Source organism: Pelophylax lessonae (genome assembly GCF_965119305.1).
Source record: "Pelophylax lessonae genome assembly, chromosome: 11".
NCBI lineage: Eukaryota > Metazoa > Chordata > Amphibia > Anura > Ranidae > Pelophylax > Pelophylax lessonae.
Genome location: NC_138778.1, coordinates 155,237,750 through 155,251,866, shown reverse-complemented (window position 1 = coordinate 155,251,866; position 14,117 = coordinate 155,237,750). Strand labels below are relative to the sequence as shown.

The 14,117-nt window shown below is 44.0% G+C and overlaps 1 protein-coding gene across 1 annotated transcript in view; it reads right to left on the bottom strand.

Annotated features, from left to right (window-relative positions):
* The window catches only part of LOC309566581 (serine/threonine-protein kinase 4-like), a 178,704-nt gene that overhangs the window by 140,228 nt on the left and 24,359 nt on the right, over nt 1-14,117 (bottom strand). The window lies entirely within an intron of this gene.

The following is a 14,117-nucleotide window of genomic DNA, read 5'->3' as shown; positions in this document are numbered from 1 at the left end:
AGACTAGCCCAATTGAGTTGCCTATGGATCACGGTCCTCCGTGGTGGATTGGACAGACGGTTATGAGGGACAAGCTGTCTGACATTTATGAGAAAGCTGTCAATGAAGATGACAGAAACGAGAAGGAGCAAAATGATGCCAAAAATGCAGTTGAAGAATGTGTATATGAGATGAGAGACAAACTGTGTGGCATTTATGAGAAATCCGTCAATGAAGATGACAAAACAGTTTCATCCGGAAGCTTGAGGATAATAGGAGGCTTATCAGTGAGTCAGCAGTGCTTGACACATGCGTGCCTGGAAATCTGTGTCCCAACCCTAGGGTTGAAACAAGAGGGGGGGGTATGTAACAGGAAGTCAGCTAAATCTGGGAATGTAGTCACAGGAAGGAGATACATTTCCACCTGATTTAGAAAGTCCATTAATTAATTTAGGGTGTTGGCTACAGAGCTAGCCAGCAGGAAGTTGAAAGGCCTTCACCTGTTCAGAATGAGGGAGTTAAGGCTCTATAATTTGTTCAGAGAAATTCCTATTGTTCGCTGCCTCCAGAAGCTGTATCCTGAAGCCATGTGGGCTGGGAGCAGGAGGACAGTCAGCGTGTGCCTCCCGACAGGATGTGTGGGCCTGGGAGAAGACCCCCCGGAGTGATGTGTGCCCGGGACGGTAACCAAGGGTGAATACGTCTCAAAGGTGAGAAGACGAACTGTTGATGTGAAAGAAACAAAAGGACTGTGTTGCCCTGTGAAGCTATTATAAAAGGACTATTGAGTGTCCGCATATGGACAAGGAAGTCTGCCCGACGGTAGGTTGGAGACAGACACTTAGGCAGGTTCCAGTTGTGAGAAGGTAGCCGCCCACAGAGGCAAGGATTTATTTTCTGTTTTATTTTATTTTGGATGTTTTGCTGCATACAGCCTGGTGAAGAAAACACCATTCAATAAACCACACTGTTTGTTTGCAAGCACTTGTCGGCTACCTCTCTGGGAAAACGCACCCCCCAAGGGGTCATCCACACCCGCCACCGAGCTAATCCCTCACAATATATATATATATATATATATATATATATATATATATATATATATATATATATATATATACACACACACATACATACATACATACATATACATATATACACACAGTATACGGTCAGCAAGCGGTTAAAATACCCTGTGAGATAAAAAAAATTGCAAAACCTATAATTTTATTCTCTAGGGCCTCTGCTAATATATATATATATTTATATTAGGGATAGACCAATATTTTTTTCAGGGCCGATACCGATATTTTGTACATTTAAAGTTTTAAAAAATAAAGACAATCTGGTACTGAACATGCTAAATTTTTGTTTAATGCTTAATGGCTGGCTTGCTGCACCCTGTGGTGGGTGGGTGGCTGGCTGGCATCCTGTGGTGGGTTGCTAGCTGGCAGGCACCCTGTGGTGGGTGGCTGGCTGGCAGGCACCCTGTGGTGGGTGGCTGGCTGGCAGGCACCCTGTGGTGGGTGGCTGGCCGGCTGGCACCCTGTGGTGGGTGGCTGGCTGGCTGGCACCCTGTGGTGGGTGGCTGGCTGGCACCCTGTGGTGGGTAGCTGGCTGGCACCCTGTGGTAGGTGGGTGGCTGGTACAAGGCTTGTGGCTGGCTGGCTGGTACAGGGCCTGTGGCTGGCTGGTACAGGGCCTGTGGGTGGCTGGCTGTCTGGCACCCAGTCTGTGGGTGGCTGGCTGTCTGGCACCCAGTCTGTGGGTGGCTGGCTGTCTGGCACCCTGTGGTGTGTGGCAGGCTGGCTGGCAACCTGTGGTGGGTGGGTGGTTGGCTGGCACAGGGGCTGTGGGTGGCTGGCTGGTACAGTGCCTGTGGCTGGCAGGTACAGGGCCTGTGGGTGGCTGGCTGGTACAGGGCCTGTGGGTGGCTGGCTCGCTGGTACAGTGCCTGTGGGTGGCTGGTACAGGGCCTGTGGATGTGGGTGGCTGGCTGGCACCGGGCTGCTGTGGGTGGGTGTATGGCTGTGGTACACTCCTGCGAGACTAGTCCCGACTCCAGACGAGGCTGTCCAAGGCGAGGTAGGCGGCCTAAGAAGGCAGAATGACGTCACAAAAATATCAGCAATATCGGCCAGTTCCGGGGCCGATACCTATATATCGGGGAAAGTGCATATTGGCCCCCGATATATCGACTTGCCGATAATCGGTCTATCCCCAATATATATATGTTTGAAGGTTCTAAGAAACTTTCTAGCAAACAATACATATTTTTACATGTAAACAAAAGAGTGTCAGAAGAAGGCCTGATCTTCAAGTGGCTAATCAATCCTTTAGCGGTAAGGGCAAGGAGAGTTTATCTGCTATCTAGAGATCCACAATTGAGGCTTCATGTTATTTTTTATAATACAATAACACAAAGCTAGGGATTTCGTAAAAAAAAAAAAAAAAGTACACAAAACTTTTAGGAATAACCCCCAATTGCTTAAAGCATCTTTATGAAAAGTATGAGTCAGCAGTCACTATCTAGCCTGCAGTTTTCTGTTTGTGAAATTCTTATCTCTTTGCTGCAGTGGTTCTGCTAGATGTGTGATTACATTCACATGTGCTGCTGGCTTCTGTGTTCACCTATGGGCGCCGCCTGTTCTACTGTGGATTCTCTTCTCCCTTTCCCTTCTATCACTTCCTGAGCACTCATCATCAGCATTTATGTTTGGCTCTTCAGTATTTTTGGGACCACTACCTATACACAAAGCTGGAGAAATGCCTCTTCAAGCCAGGTCGCTTTCCTTTTTTACATAGTCACAAAGAGCTGTTTATTGACCCAGCAAAACCTCAGGCCATCTCTAATTGGCCTCAGCCCTCCGGTCTGAAAGCAAATCAGCTTTTCATGGGATTCGGCAATTTCTATCGCCAGTTCATTCCTGGTTATTCCACCTTGGTGGCCCCCAATTACTTCTCCCACCTGGAAGGGTGTTGATGCCAGAACCTGGCCTCCTGAAGCAGTCGAGGCTTTCCACAAACTCAAAATGGCCTCTCTTCTCAGCATCTATTCTAATGCATCCTAACATTCTCCAGCCCTTCTTGAAGGTGCAGTAGATGCCTAATCCTTGGGTGTGGGAGCTGTTCTTCTTCAAGTGCATACCGGCAAGCTTCGCCCCTGTGCCTTCTTCTCGAAGAAGTTCTTAGATGCCAAAAGAAATGACACCATAGGTGATCGGTAACTTCTGGCTATTAAGAGAAGAATGGCAGCATCTTCTATAGGAATCTCTACACCGCATTCCTGATTGTTACCGATCACAAGAATCTCCAGGACTTGCAACCCGCCCCAGGCTTAAATCCCAGACAATGGCGATGGGGCTCTCTTTTTTCCATTTTGAAAAGAGAAGTACAGCCAAAGCTCCTTTGGCTGTACTTCTCCTGTGGATCACAGGGGTGCAGTGCATTCTGCACTGCTGTGACCCGTTTTTAGCAGACAGCAGATGATGCTACATCCACCTAGGTAAGTATGATTCTGAAAACAAACTCGTACTTCTCTTTTAACCGGTTGCCGACCGCCGCATGACTATATACGTCGGCAGTCAGCCCCGGCCAGGCAAAGTGACGTATATATACGTCACTAGCCTGTCACTTGCTTGGGAGCCAATAGAGGGCGAGCGCAAGCCCGCGGAGGCGCGCTCCCTCCCCGGCTCGTTCCCCAGCAAGTCCGTGCGTGTGACCGGCGGACCCGATGTCCGCCGGTCACTCGGCGATCGTCGGTGCAGAGGGAGAAAGGCAGGCGGCTGATGTAAACAAGCCGCCTGTCATTCTCCCCTGTGTAGGAATGGTGATCATACGGTTCTACTATGTAGGACCATTGATCACTGTTCCTACACTAGTAGCCATGTCCAATCACAGTAAAAAGCACGCCCCTAGGGACACACTTAACCCCTCCTTCCCCAATAAACTTAACCCCTTCCCTGCCAGTGTAATTTTGCAGTAACAGTGCATATGTATAGCACTGATTACTGCAGTAATGTCACTGGTAACCCCAAAAGTGTCAAAAATGTCAGTCAAGGGTCCGATCTGTCTGCCGCAATGTCGCAGTACCGCAAAAAAAAATAAAAAATAAAAAAATCGCAGATTGCAGCCATTACGCGTTAAAAAAAAAAAAAAAACACCAAAAATGACAGAAATCTTTCCCTTAGTTAGTAAACGCAATAACTTTTGCGCAAACCAATCAAAATACGCTTTTTGCGATTTTTTTTTTACCAAACCTATGTAGCAGAAAACAAATTGGCCAAAAATGTTAAAAAATTTTGATTTTTACATTTTTTTGGGGGGGAATTGATATAAAAAAAATGTGAAAAATATTGTTGTTTTTGCAAAATTTACGCTCTTTTTTTGTTTATAGCGCAAAAATTAAAAATCGCACAGGTGATCAAATACCACCAAAAGAAAGCTCTGTTTCTGGGAAAAAAAGGACGTCAAATTCATTTAGGTACAGCGTCGCACGACCGCGCAATTGCCCGTTAAAGTCACGCAGTAAGAAAAAAAAAAATAAAAAATCGCAAAAAACCCCCTGGTCAGGAAGGGGGTAAAATCTTCGGGGGTTAAGTGGTTAACATTACTCTTCAGCCTGGTTCCAAAGATGGCTGTACTGATGCCCTGTACAGATCGTTTGATGTTGCTGACGTTGTTGTTGACATGTTGAACCAGAACCTGTCCTTCGCTCCAAGCTTCTCAAATGGGTACAAGACTCCGGACTCTCTGGACAGCCTGGTTTACAACATACTTGTGCTTTCTTGCAGCGTCATTACTGGTGGTCCTCCCTTCATAAGGATGTTGAAGATTATGTTTATAAAGGAAATCTTTTGTCTTCATGGTATGCCATCACACATTGTCTCTGACAGAGAAATTCAATTTACACCTTGCTTCTGGGTGGCTAACCACATCCTTTGGGATCAAGATAGACTTCAACATTCTGGTTGACCCTTTTAGTTTGCCCAGTAGAATGCGGGTGAACTGTATCTTTGTGCCTTCATTCCTACCCATCAGGATGATTGGGTAGACCTTTTACCCTGGGCTGAGTTTGCCCTCAAAACCATGCTAATGCCAGCACTGGGGAGTCTCCGTTTTTCCCGTTCCCATCCCTCCTGTATTGCAGCTGCTGCAAAGACTCAACTGTCCTTCAATTCCTTTTTGGCAGAGGTTTCCAAGAACTTACATTTGGCAGCTTCCAGGTACAAAGTAGCTGCAGATCGTCAGCGCCGCGTGAGTCCCAAATTCATTCCTGGTGACAAGGTTTGGTTCTACACCAGAGTTCTCTAAACTACAGCCCTCCAGCTGTTGCAGAACTAAACATCCCATGAGGCATTGTAAAACTCTGACATTCACAGACATGGCAAGGCATGATGGGAATTGTAGTTCCTGAAAAACTGGAAGGCCCTAGTTTGGAGACCCCTGCTCTATACTAAGAATATCCATCTCAAATATTCATTCTCTCCTTTGTAAGAAAAGGGGGACTGTCACAGTTTAGCCTGAAGTTTTCCGTTTGTGAAAATCTCACCTCCTTTCTGCAGTGGTTCTGCCAGATCTGTGATTTTATTCACATGTGCTGCTGGCTTCTGTGTTCACCTATGGGCGCCGCCTGCTCAACTGTGGATTCATATCCCTTTCCCTTCTATAACTTCCCGGCCCACCTCCTAGTCTGCTTCCCGATATATAGACACGCTAAGTGCAGCCCAGGTTGCCTGAGCAACTCCTAAGTTTCTCTGTATTCCTAGTTGCCTTATATTACTTGTATTCTGTGCCTGACTACCCATGTACCGACCCTTTCGTCTACGGTTTTCGCTTGCCTGCCACCAGCCCCGACTTCAGCTCATTTCCTGGATTCTCTTCTGCTCTTGCCATCTGTACTCCCACACGTACGTACTGCGCACATTCGAGTGATCTCTGCGTTGTCACCTGGCCATGACCTTATTCCAGTTAGCTGCAAGTCCATCCCCACCATCAGAGGCCCTGGTAAAGGAACAGGCTGGGGCTTAGATTCCGCACCCAGAGGTACCTCGAGTTGGCATTCTACAAGGGCTCACTACCATAGAAACCTTACATCGGTATACTCAATAAGTGCCATCATACTCTAGTTTGTTTGACTTGAACTGGCAGATAAACATAGCAAGTTTGTTACAGCACAATGGAAACCTATTTTGCGTCAAGGTACCCATACAAACATAAACTTTTTGCAGTCCTTTTTTAAACCTAAGACACTGTATAGTCACTAAACTTGATCATATCAGATCTCTACCACAGGCCACATCTAAAGTAGCACAGAGAAAAACGGAAGCCATAGACTAAGGAGATTATGTACTTTAGAGGCGTAGTTCATTCTTCAGTGTAAAGAATTTCTTTCATGTCATGTCAGATTTTTTACATACAGCTGTGTTTACACAACAGGCAGTACAGCAACCATAGAACTTATACTGATGCAGTAATTCAAAAGGGAACTAGGGTAGATGTCAATGCCTAACTAAACACCAGTGCTGGGACTAGGTCCTACAGTATCCAAAGTGCAGATACCATAATGCATTGCTCCCTACACACATTTTGTTTTTTTCCAATTCCCGCCACACTTTTTTCTACGCACCGTTGCCCTAATGTATCTATTATTACTTGCTTTAATATGCATTCATTTCCTTTGGTTAGCTGTAAAGTGTGTTCATGCAGGAAGGGCCATATATCCACCATCCATTCCTTGTGGGGCCATATATTCACACAGTGATTCCCCTTTGTCCCCTTGTCACTATACACGGTTTTGTCAAAACTATAGGCATGCCTGCCTTTACACGCACATGAACTTTAATGGCATCCCAGTCTTAGTCCATAGGGTTCAATATTGAGTCGGTTAACCCATTGCAGCTATAACAGCTTCAACTCTTCTGAGAAGTCTGTCCACAAGGTTTAGGAGTGTGTCTATGGGAATTTTTGACCATTCTTCCAGAAGCGCATTTGTGAGGTCAGGCATTGATGTTGGAGAGAAGGTCTGGCTTGCAGTCTCCTCTCTAATTCATCCCAAAGGTGTTCTATCAGGTTGAGGTCAGGACCAGTCAAGTTCCTCCACCCCAAACTCGCTCATCTAGGTATTTAAGGACCGTGCTTTGTGCACTGGTGTGCAGTCATGTTGGAACAGGAAGGGGTTATCCCCAAACTGTTCCCACGAACTTAAGAGTTCCCTTCACTGGAACTAAGGGGCCAAGCCCAACCCCTGAAAAACAACCCCACACCATAATTTCCCCTCTACCCCATGGTTTGGACCAGTGCACAAAGCAAGGTCCATAAAGCCTAGGGTGAGCGAGTTTGGAGTGGAGGAACTTGACTGGCCTGCACAGAGTCCTGACCTCAACCTGATAGAACACCTTTTGGATGAATTAGAGCAGAGAATGCCAGCTAGGCCTTCTCGTCCAACTTCAGTGCCTCACAATTATGCTTCTGGAAGAATGGTCAACTATTCCCATGGACACACTTCTAAATCTTGTGGACAGCCTTCTCAGAAGAATTGAAGCTGTTATAGCTGCAAAAGGTGGGTCAACTCAATATTGAACCCTACAGACTAAGACTGGAATGCCATTAAAGTTCATGTGCGTGTTCATGGGCGTCCAAACTCCCAATTCTTTTGACAATATAGTGTAGCTCTATCCTTTTCCCAGTATTGTCATATAGCCATTTCTTTCCTGTTGTGCAGTGAAAAGCTAGCTTTCCCACCCTGCATCCATAGGTCTACACCGCCATGACACCATAGAGCTTCCTCTTCATATCGTCATGCAGCACGATATAGCTAATTCCGCCTTCTATTTATGTACCCCCATCCCCCACAGTGGTAGATTTTCAAGGAAAATCTTTATTTACTTATTCAGGCTCTCTCTGCAATTGCAGCTCAAGAGTGGCAGGGAGCCTGGTGATATATTTTACAGTGGCTGTGCTAGGTGGCAAAGCTACTACTACGTCTCTTGATTGCCCAGTAATAAGTTCCAGTACACGTGTCAGCCAGATAGAGAATTTGTGCGAGAGGAGTGTTGCCTGGCTCTTGGAATTTTCATAAGTACCACATATCAGCTACAGAGCACCTGCCTCCACTACATCTCCCCTATCCCTTTACTAGGCTGCCTCTGGCCACTAAAACACCTATAGCGTAGCCTCAATAGAATTCTAGTCCAGCCCTGTTGTGACGGTACTCACCGTCACTGGGAGTGAAAGACAGATACTTAATGGACACTGAGAAAATGGTTTGGATAACTTCAAGAAATATGAAGAATTAATCCCACTTTACACTGTGAGACCTATGGCCTGTTGCCATGAAGTCTGTGACTCCTAAATAATCAAAGCAATGCTTAGATGTGTATTCCATGTACTTCAATGTAGAAGACGGACAGACTGTCTGTCTGTTCCATTGTTAAATGGTAATGACCTCACATTGTTTCTGTCCAGATGGCTAGATAATTAGTTCAGGTTAATTCTATTTCTGTATACAATTTCATCTGCATAGGATAATGTAATCAGGCAACCCCTGAGCTGTGTGTGGTAATCTGATCAGGAGGGGGAGGTCCATGCTGTATATAAATTCTGTGTGACTGTTCAATAAACAGAGATTCCAGTACAAGCTAAGTTGTCGGCTAGCTTTGTATGGGGCAGCTGGAAAATCTAATATCTATGTTCATAACTGGGAGGAAGCCTTATACTGAAGGAAGTCCACAAGTACAGTGTGGGTTGAGGTTCCATTACACCGGTGTTGTAGGATAGGTCCTTTCAGAAGAGTGTTTTGATCACATCCAACTATCAGTTGTTTAGATGGATCTGAATGGATGCTCAATATTAGTCTATGGGTAGGTAGATGAAAACAGATGTGCAGTTTATATCCAACTGTCTTTGAGTCTGTCCGGGTCTGAAAAAATGTAAAAGTTTAGCATCCTTTTTCTATGTTTTCAGACCTAAATGTGACGGATTGAAGGTAAAAGGATGTAAACTGATGCACCTCTGTTTACATGGGCCTGCCCATAGACCTAACGTGAGTCCACCCAATGAGGAAAATACTGAATGGACACAGATATCATAAAAGTTCCATTCTGCTCTGATGCAACAGGGGACCTGGTGACATAAAAGAACCCTAAGCCCCCATTCACACTGGTGCAATTTATCATGTGATTTGGAACTGTCAAAATGCACCCCATTTTTGGCAAAGGAACCATTCAAAATGCTGCGACTCATGTTGCAGCGACTTTATTAAAAGGTTCCTGCACTACTTTTTGCCGATTTCATTGCGACTTGCATAGAAATGAAATCGTAGGTGCAAATCTCACTGATCTGCATCTTTGAAATAGCGAAATTGCAAAGCCGCATTAGTATAAACAAGGGCTAGGGAGCCTATAGAATCTGGGTGCAATGTATAACATGAAGCTCTGGTTAAGGAGTTTGCTACAGTGTCTCCAGTATAGCATATAAGGCTTGTTGCCTTGAAATGCTTTTCAATGGGCAGATTTATTATGACTGTGTAAAGGGCAATAATACAGTTTCACATTAAAATTTTGCTGATTTACAGCAAATAAAACAATGAGCTTTATTGCACCAAAACGTCTTAAAAAAAAAAAGGTGTTAGCCAATGATAAAAGTTTGAATCCAATTGAGTCCTATGGGATAACACAGACGACTCTTTATCAGATGGCTTTGATTATGGCAGGTCATTTCTGAAAGCCCGGATTAACTTTTAAGCTAGGTAGATCACACAAATATTATTTTAAGGTAAGGATTTGCCCCCTGTCAGGGTTTCATTGCTATCTGCTGGGTAGATTCACTTTGTGTCCTGGTGAACGCTATCACTGAGAAAGAAAGTGATGACAAACTTGTAGAGTTGTCACTAGAACAAGTGAGGGAACATCTTTCAAGTTGGAAAATCTGTTCCTATACCAACTCTCTAAGGTGGGAATTACGCTCCCTTTAGAGCGCATGCGTCAAACACAAGGCCGCGGGCTGAATGAGGCCTGCCAGGACATTTTATGTGGCCCTCGCAACTCTTCTGCAACTCTGCCACTCCCCTCTTCTCTCTCCCCACCTTGTCAGCAGAGAGGGCAGAACTCCTCCTCCTGCACCTCTTTGTGCAACGGCAGCATCCCCTTGTCTCTGCCTCCCCTAGTCTCAGCATTCAGCAGACTCCACCCCTACTCTGGTCCTCCTCCAGACGCTGCACGTTCTGCTTCCCAGCTCTGCCTCCAGCCTCTTCCCGGCAGCAGCACATGGTCAGGGGGGTGCGCTGTGATGTAATAGAAGATGGGGGACTTTTGAACTCTGATGGTAGTGGGCCCTTGACATTTGATGTAATGGGGAGTAGGGTGCTATGGACATCTCGTTTTACAGATACAACCAGCTCTTTGAGGGAAACCATAATGCTCATGCGGCCCACAATGAAATAAAAGTTTGACACCCCCGCTTTAGAGAGATTTCCCCTCAATTTCCTGTTTCTTGTAACGTGAACATCTCTAGTAGGGCAGTTTTCCCTTTAATAAAGTATCTCCATAAGAAAACCTCAGTTCCTGTTTAGGTGAAAACTCAAATTTTGAGTTTTCCTTTATTTTCCATATTGGTAACAATGGTAAGTGATGGTGAATCTCCCCAGCCAACTATAAAAACCTGAAGGGTTCCTAACATTTCCCTACTTTACCCAAAACTAGAAAGTTTTGGCTTAAGACACTTTACAGGCTGAAGGTAAAAGAAAATTTAGTTTTTAAAACAACGTAATTTACGATTACAAATCAGAGATATAATAGATACACAATTTTAGCCTACAACTTTACCCAAACTTTATCAAAGTGTCTTTCACAATAATTGTCTGCATTGCTCCAGAGTAAGTAATCACAATGTGGTATTGCTTAGCTATCATTTCCCAGTGTAAGTTTGGTTCTCATGTACCAAAACAGACATTTTTGATAAATAGGCCAAATATGATTTTATTGTATTTAAACGCATGGCTTATCTTCATCAGGAACCATTTTAGGAGAACCGGAGAGGAATTAACTAGATGCATAAAAAGGTCAAGTTTTAATAATTTATTATAAACTTAAATATTGCATGACTACTTGTTCCCTTGTGTCCTGGCTGAAATTTCTCTACAGAATCATTAAGGCTCTTCAGAAATATGAAAAGACATTTCGGTCAAAGGCTTATGTAAACCTGAGCACACAGCAAGACTTGAGAAAATATAATCATTTAATGGAACGCTTCCAGTTAGCTGGCTGGAGGTTGTCCAACTAAGCAATCTAATAGAGTTTATTCTGCCACTGTAGTGGCCTTAAACACTCTTTCACTGAAATGAGTAGCAGATATAGATGCCAATATGCCTCTTATACTTTGGACAATCATTAAAGTGACCCTGTCAGGGAGTGTAAAACTTAGGGCAGCGATACCTGTTAAAGAAGTAGCGTTATACATATCTAACCAGGGCCAGGTGTGCCAAAACTTTGTTTCTTGTACAGATCCATGCATGGTTACATAGTCTGGTTGAAAAAAGACACAAGTCCATCTAGTTCAACCAATAAAAGTTTACACAATCCTATACCTGCAGTTGATCCAGAGGAAGGCAAAAAACCCAGCAAAGCATGATCCACGTACGTACCCCCCCCCCCCTCCCGCCGCCTTCCGTGACTTTGCTCGGGGCTCCTGTCCCACCGGAAGCCCCAAGCACCCAGCCGACACGTCCGCCGGCTGGATGGAGTCCCGATCAAAGCCGGAAACGGCTTCGATCGGGTCTCCGATGACGTAACCCGGAGGCGACGTCCATGACGTCACTTCCGGGTTACTGTGCTGCAAAAGGCGGCAAATTTAAAATACGCCTGTATGCAAAAACGCAGTTTTCGGTGTTTTGCATACATGGAACTGTAGTGGAGGGGTCTAGGGTCTTTTAGACTCTCAATCCCTCCATAAAGAGTACCTGTCACTGCATATTGGTGTCACAAGGGATGTTTACATTGCTTGTGACAGCAATAAAAGTGATCAGATTTTTTTTTTTAAAAAACCTGTAATAAAGTTAAAAAAATAAATAAATAGGAAAAAAAATATAAATAAATACATTTTAGCCGCCACCGTTAGCTCGCGCACAAAAAAAAAAAAACATACGGAAGTTGAGCAGCGAATTAAAATCGCTGTTCAAACCACACATGTGAGGTATTGCCGCGATCGCCAGAGCGTGAGCAATAATTTAAAAAAAAGAGCTACACTCTAACTCTAAACTGGTAACCGTTAAAAAAATTTAAAGCGTCGCCTATTGAGATCTCTATTGACCGTAGTTTGTCGCCATCCCACAGGTGTGCGCAATTTTAAACCGTAAAATGTTGGGTATCTATTTACACGGCGTGACATCATCTTTCACAATATACAAACAAAATGGGCTAACTTTACTGTTTAGTATTTTTTAAATGCAGTGAAATGTGATTTTTCAACATTTTTCAAAAAAAATGGCGTTTTAAAGACCGCTGCGCAAATACCGCGTGACAAAAAATATTGCAATGACCGACATTTTATCCTCCAGAGTCTTTGCTAAAAAAAATATATATATATATATATGTTTGAAATCGCAGATCGCCGCCATTACTCGTTAAAAAAAAAACAACAAAAATTACAAAAATCTTTCCCTTAGTTAGTAAACGCAATAACTTTTGCGCAAATCAATTTCTTTTTTTGGGAGGGAATTTCATATAAAAAAAAATGTGAAAAATATTGTTATTTTTGCAAAATTGACACTCTTTTTTTGTTTATAGCGCATGATCAAAAAAAAAATCGCACAGGTGATCAAATACCACCAAAAGAAAGCTCTGTTTGTGGGAAAAAAAGGATGTTAAATTCGTTTAGGTACAGCATCGCACGACCGCGCAATTGTCCGTTAAATTCACGCAGTGTCGAATCGCAAAATAGGCCCTGGTCAGGAAGGGGGTAAAATCTTCCAGGGCTTAAGCGGTTAACAAGGCAAACAAGCTATTGCTTATTCACATTTCCACTATCTAAGAGGGTCTATCTAAGAGGGTCTCTATGTTTTTTTATGAGTGTTGCCCCATGAGTAGAAGCTTTGGGGTGATGGTGCGGGGTAGTCACAGTTGGGAAGTCACTGAGACAAAATAAATATACATCATCTGCATGTGAAGATAACACAAATCCAATAGTGTGTCATATACTGCAGGGTTGGAGAGATTGCAGTTGGCAATATCTCCCCCCGCCGGGTGAACACAATTGCTCTGCAGGAGGGATTCCCCCATCATCATAGTCAGCGTTCCATCTATGGCCAGTTTTACTTAGGTCTTCTGATGCTATGGATCAATTGAAGTGTTATTTTACAGTCCTCCCAACCTATTTAAACTCTCACAGTACCTCACTTCTCCTCTCTGGTGAAGCGGAATGGCCCCTAAGTAGTCAATGCAGTGGAGACACTTTTACTACCCAGGTTACAACTTCAGTCCTCTCCTTCTTCCTGTGCATTTTAATTATCTTGCATCATTAAAAGCATTTTTCTGTTTTCTGTTTCTAGTCTCTAACAATGTTTTAGCATTACATATGAGATGTACGTGGAGTTTTATGGATTAATATAGGCCCACTGGAAATGTCAGGGTCCACAGTTAAGATCATTTTATCTACCAAGCTGGCAACCACTGACCTTAGGCAGCAGATATTAAGGGACAGCACAAGCATTACAAAGAGCAAGAGGAATGCAGAGGGAGGTGAGGCTGCATTCCTCTTGTTAGTGCTTGCCTCGGGCAAGTGCTGGGATTAGTAGACAGATTCAAATCAAAGCGCCATCTCCTTGCTAGCTGAGGTGTCAGGCAGCCAGGTGCCAAGGGGTTGCACAATGTCATTGCAGCTAGTGTTACAGGGCAACTAGTACAATAGGACAAAGCACTACACATATTGTGTCCCATACTGAGATGAATAATGTAAAAAATAGGCCCCTTTCACAACTAAAAACAGACAAATGGGGATCCGTTCCCTATCCGTCCAAATCATTTGGTGGAGGGGGGATTATGTGTGAGGTTGTTTTTCAGGGGTTGGGCTTGGACTCTTAGTTTCAGTGAAGAGAACTCTTAAGGCCTCAGCATACCAAAACATTTTGGACAATTTCATGCTCC